The sequence below is a fragment of the Mus caroli genome, chromosome 3 (assembly GCF_900094665.2).
Source record: "Mus caroli chromosome 3, CAROLI_EIJ_v1.1, whole genome shotgun sequence".
Taxonomy (NCBI): Eukaryota; Metazoa; Chordata; class Mammalia; order Rodentia; family Muridae; genus Mus; species Mus caroli.
In genome coordinates this window covers 59,605,841-59,611,828 of record NC_034572.1, presented here as the reverse complement: position 1 = coordinate 59,611,828, position 5,988 = coordinate 59,605,841, and positions in this window count along the sequence as shown.

The window sequence follows — 5,988 nt, the reverse complement described above, 5'->3', positions numbered from 1 at the left end:
GTTGTGGGTAGCTGGCGAGTGTCAGCAGACCCTGCGCCCCAGCGGCCCAGGTGCTTTTCTGACCGGAAGAGCTCAAAGATCTTATTTCATGTCTGTTTTAACACTTCTACCAGAGAAAATGTCAGCAGCATTGTTGACATTTAAAGATAAATGTCATTCAATAATTATTTTTATTTGTTGTTTAAAGCTACAAAAACTAACACTTAATAAGGTTCTTGTCCCCTTCCCCTCCACTGTCTTAAAGTACAACATAGAGTACAGAGTGCACAGTCCTATAGGCACACAAAACTCTCCCCCAGCTAAGCAAACTTTCTTTTTCTACCATTCTGGGATGCTGGTTCAAATGTTGTGATTTACTCCTGAAAGAATGAAGTTTAAGAATCTCTACCATAGAAGGCAGATTTTTTTTTTTTTAACAGAGCTTCTATGATTTACAAACATAGGCATGCTAAAATACACAGATCCGGGAACCATTTATCTTAGGAAAAAAAAAAAGGTTTAGGACCCCCCCACTCCTCCCCCCTTTATTATTTTTTTCTGTTTTCATTATCCAGCTACCAACTGTCATTAAAAATCAACATTTTTGATTTATGAGTTAGGACGTCAAGCCAACACTACTCTATTTTAGTTAACGACTACCTGTTTTATATTAGACATTAGCGTCTCTCTTTTAAATTACATATTATTTTGTAGGATGAGAGCACACATGTGAAGATCAGAGGACAACTTGTGGGAGTCCGTTTTCTCCTTCCACCATATGGGGTCCAGGATCAAACTCAGGTTGTCACACAAGTGCTTTTAATTACTTCTGAGGTAGCTCGAGTTGCAATTTGATTTAAATCCCTGTGTGTGTTTCCCACAATAACTGTTTTTAATTTGGAATTCCGTTTTCTAACATTTCAAACCACTGTTCATCCTGCTGGACTTTCTCCTGCTCCAGATTCTAAGTAATTCACACTTAGAATCCCCACTTCCCATTCCAAACTAGCCCACCTCTCCCTCTCCACTCCACCCAGACACTCTCCTTTCACTGAACATCCACAGTAGAAAATGGGAAGCATCTCTCTGTCAAAGGCTTCACCCATGGTAAGGGAGGCCGTAACTGAGCTAAAGCCCCAGCCTCCATATGCATGTGAACTTTTTGTCCCTGCTCAAAACAACAACAAAAACCCTCCTCAAAAAACAGTGGCCTGTGGGAGCTCAGAGAGCCCTGAGGAAGAGGAGGGGGAAGGATTGTAGGCGCCAGAGGGGTCAAGGACACCATGAGAACACAGCCCACAGCTCAACTAAACAGGGCTCCTTGAGGCTCAGAGACTGGAGCAACAATCAGGAAGCCTGTATGGGTCTGAGTTAGGTCCTCTGTATAAATGTTATGATTGTTACAGCGGGAGTGGGACTGTCCCTGACTCTTTGTCAGCCCTTAGGACCCTTCTCCTAGTGGAATTCCTCCTCTAGCTGTGATCTGAAGGTCTGTGCCCAGTCTTATTGCAACTTGTGTGTAACTTGTTATGCCAAGTTCTGTTGATATCCCTGGGAGGCCTGCTTTTTCTCTCAAGGGAAACATAGAAGCAATGGATCTAGGGGAGAGGGGAGACTCAGAGGAGTGGAGAGAGGGGAAACTGCTCTGTACTGTATAAGACAATAATCTTTTAAATGGCCTGTACTAGGCCAGAATACAGCCAACTGAATATAAAAATGGAATCAGTTATATTAATTCCACATCTCCAAATCCAAACTTCCCAAGAGTCTGGAGCAAGTTCCTAACTGGCCGGTCTCAACCGGAACCAGTCAATTCTCTCTATTCTAACACTAAAGGCGACCTGAAGTAAAATCATGTTAACCAATTAGATTTGGGGGTTTCGTCTGCTTGTTTTTGTCAACTGTCAGAATTTCACTCCTGTCACTGTGAAATGTCTAATCGGTTTGCTCTTTCACGGGTCATCAGCACTCCATTCTTCATAAAACTAACTTATTCTGCCTCAGTCTATCAGAACACCCATTTTATGGATGAAATGTTGCCCAATTCTAGACTTACACACGAAACAACTATATGAAAATTCTAACTTTGTCTTTTGACACCCTCATGTTTTCTTTAACCCTGCAATTTAGGTTTATGGGGATTTAAAGGACAGGATAGAAACGCCAGCTCAATCATCAGGAAAGCAGCCAAAGATCTGATAGTGTTGAAAACAAAACAAAACAAAACAAAGGAAGTGGCAATAGGGAGGGGAGTCGAGACAAAAGGGAATTTAGGAAGTGAACTAATAACAGTAGTAAAGAGAAAAAAGACAAAAGCAGGCAGAGCCTGGGTGGGGGTGGGGCACACTCAGACACCCCTTATTTAAAGGCGCCTTATTCAAGGCCAGAAGGCTAATTTAAGTGAACAAAAGCCACCGCCTTCAGGCCAGCGCTCTGGCCTTTTTAAGACAATTAACTATTCTCTAAAACTCAGCTGCTTTTCATGTCCAGCCTTTCAAGACGCAATACTTGGATAGGATAATCCAAAGGAAAATTAAAAATTACATTAATCTCTTCAAGCTAGGCTAAGGTGTCTTATCCCAGCCTTCTTACAGAAAGCCTCCACGCTCTCTCCAGTTTAGAGGGAAGGCATAAATACAGCTCAAAGTTTCCAAATACATCTAATTGACCTATTTTCTTGTTGTTTCCTTTTAACGGAAGCCCCCAGCTTGGGAGGGAATTAATAATAGTTTCACACAAGAAATGGGTACATTCAAAGTTTGAAGAAACTCTAAGAACTGTTCAATTTAAGTGCTTGGAGGCCAAGGCACAGGAGAAGCAGCTGGCCACTCAGCCCACCCACGAGGCCCACGGCCAGACTGGATAAGGACTCGGCTGTTGGCGTCACAGGAGGCTGGCGCTGCGGGGACTAGAAGAGGAGCAGCGTCAGCGCTCGCAAGGACAGAAGCCAGCAAGCGAGTTAGACACGCCCACAGGATGGGAGGAGGGCGCTGCGCGGGCGGGCGGGCGGGGCTAGATGACGGCTTCCGGCTTGTGCACTTCCGCTCCACCCGGTTCTCTCCCCCACCCAGCGCGGCTCCCTGCTGGCTTTCCCAGAAACTGATCAGTGGACACTCCTGGGGCTGGATGGGGTCCAGCCCGAGAACTTGTTAGTCCCAGCGTATGCCCTCTGGCGGAAAAGCCACGGCTTTTCCTAGCTGGGGCAGGGGACACTAATGTCGCTTGTCTGCCGCTTTGCGGTACCACGTGGTCAGCGAGTTGGGTAGAGGGGGGAAAAGGAGCTGCCCTGCCTCCCCCAGTTCCCTGGGGCACAGTGCGGCTGTCCAGTCCTGATCTCTCCAGTGCCCTCGAGTTGTGGTGACGAAGGTCTTACCAGGCTCCCGTAAACCTTGTTAATATCTTCGTAATAACCTGTTTACAAAATTCACTTGCCCCAGAACATTTACCAGCTTTCCTATCAAGAAGATAAAGAGCATGTGATGTCATGGCCTTGGCATTTTGAATGTTACTGGAGAGCAGAAACAGCTTTCTCTCCCACCGTCCACGTTGGGACTGAGAGTCCACAAGGCTGACGTCTAGGTGTCGAGATTTTAAGTTTAAAGCCGAGCCACGCTGACTACCTATAGTAAAACTGGCATTATAAACGAGTCACTACAGTACCTACAATTATATTTATTCTTTTTTTTTTTTCTTCAAGACAGGGTGTTTCTATTTCTGGATGCTCTGGGGCTCTGTAGACCAGGCTGGCTGGAACTCAGAGATCTAGCATGCCTCTGTCTCCCAAGTGCTGGGATCAAAGGCTTGTGCCATCACCACTCGACTGAAATCCTAAATTTTAGGTGTAAACTGTCCTTATATCTAAATACAAAATAGTAATCCAGCCAGCACTCCGCTGATCTCCCTGAACACTGTAACTAGAAACTTGGTTGCTTCTGAGAATCCAAAGATACACATGAAAACAGTGTAAACTACCAAGAGCAATTTTGTTCGTATTCCAATGTACTCAGTTCTAAAGTAGCTGAAACGCTTAGGAATGTAAATACCTCTAAATTGTTTATTGACTGGTGGGAAAAAAAAATCTTGTTTGTGATGGTTTGGAGGAGCAGTAGATGAGCAACATCTGTTTCTGAAGTATGTATGCCACTAGAAAGAAACAAAATAGCCATCACCAATGCAGGACTTTTCTCTCCAGTGAGGTCAATGTTACAGTGTTTACAATTAAGTCCAACTAAAATTTCTTGCAAAGTACCCTCTGATGTGTTTTCAGGAAGTCTTTTTCCTTTAGTTACAAAATGAGTATTGTTCAGTGTGATGTCACAATCCTTCCTAAGCTGCAATGTTAGCCTAGTTGCTGTCACAAAAAAGATTGGGGGGGGGGGGGTGAGAATCAGAAAAAATATTTTAGAAACAGCCTATGTTACTACCTAAGTCAATGACTGCCGTGTCAAAAGTAAATCTCTTATTTTGCAAAGTTAAAACTGAACAACCAAATTTTTTTTAATTAACCCTATTAACAGAATCTTTTAAAAATTTCTACATTCTCATTCCATACGCTCAACCAACCGAGGAAAGATGAAAGGAGTCAGCTTGTCAAATCTGTAATAAATAATTTACATGTAACATGGACTAATTAAGGAAGAGTAAAGAAGCCAACTCCACTCCTTTCTTTGATGGACAGATCTCTAGATCAACACATACAGCAATTAAGCATATCTCTTAACTAGATCAGTTGTTTAGAGGCTTTGGGAATTTTTAGAAAAGATGGTCCTTGTAGGCTTCAAGGTAAGTGCAGGCCTTTGTAGAGGCTTAGGCTATATTCTCAAAGCACCAGGCTAGAGAGAAGCTTGATCTAAGTCAGTGGTTCCTCAACCTTCCTAATGCTACAACCCTTTATTACATCCTTCATGTTGTGGTGACCCCCCCACTATAAAATTATTTTCATTGCTACATTATACTGTAAATGTCCTGCTGTCATACATTATAATGTAAATATCTCTATTTTCTGAAGGGGTCTCAACCCACAGGTTGAGAACCATTGCCCTAAATCCTCTCATGAAGAATAAATTATACAGTCCGCAGAGAAACTGGAAATGAGGCTTGGCCTGACCTTGAGTGGAACTATGTCTATTCATGGTAAAGGGACACTTTTGTCACCCACAAGTGCCGATGGCCAAAATTCCTTCCAGAGGTAGAAATGGCTTCCCTAATCCACAAGGGAAGCCAGGAAATCTCCTCTTTCAGTGGGGAAACTATCAGATTCCACATTGTGTGGGGAGAACAAAGTCCCACATGCTGTCCTCCGACCTCCACTCTCATGCCATGCCCTGACACACACACACACACACACACAGAGCTAGGTAAGGTCAAAAAAAAATCATGCCATAAATAGTTAATTTTGACAATGTAAAGGTACCAGCCTAGTGAGATGACTCAGCGGTTTAAACTGCTCACTATGCAAACGTGAAGACTGAAGTTGAGCCAGGCAGTGGTGGCCCTCCGCTTTAATCCCAACATTTGGGAGGCAGAAGCAGGCAGATCTCTGAGTTCAAGGCATGCTTGGTCGAGAGTTCCAGAAGAGCCAAATTAACACAATAATATCTTGCCGCCTGATGGAAACCATGTGTGCAGGCACAGCATCTTTGGAGTAGTCCTGGAAAAAATGTTTAACCTAAATCTAATAATAGGGAAACAATCAACCAAATCCAAATCCATAGCACTCCAGATACATTAAAAATGGATTTCTCCATGAACTCATAAAAGCAAAATAACACAGTAAACTAGGGGACTCCTTGTTGGGGCTCAGGAATTGCCACAAAAACCGTAAGAACACCAATCTCAGTTACTCAAGAATAGTTTATTGAACCCACATCCCAATACTGACCAGATCAGGAAGACAAAAAGGGATCAGGGGGGCTGGTGAGATGGCTCAGTGGGTAAGAGCACCCGACTGCTCTTCTGAAGGTCCAGAGTTCAAATCCCAGCAACCACATGGTGGCTCACAACCATCCG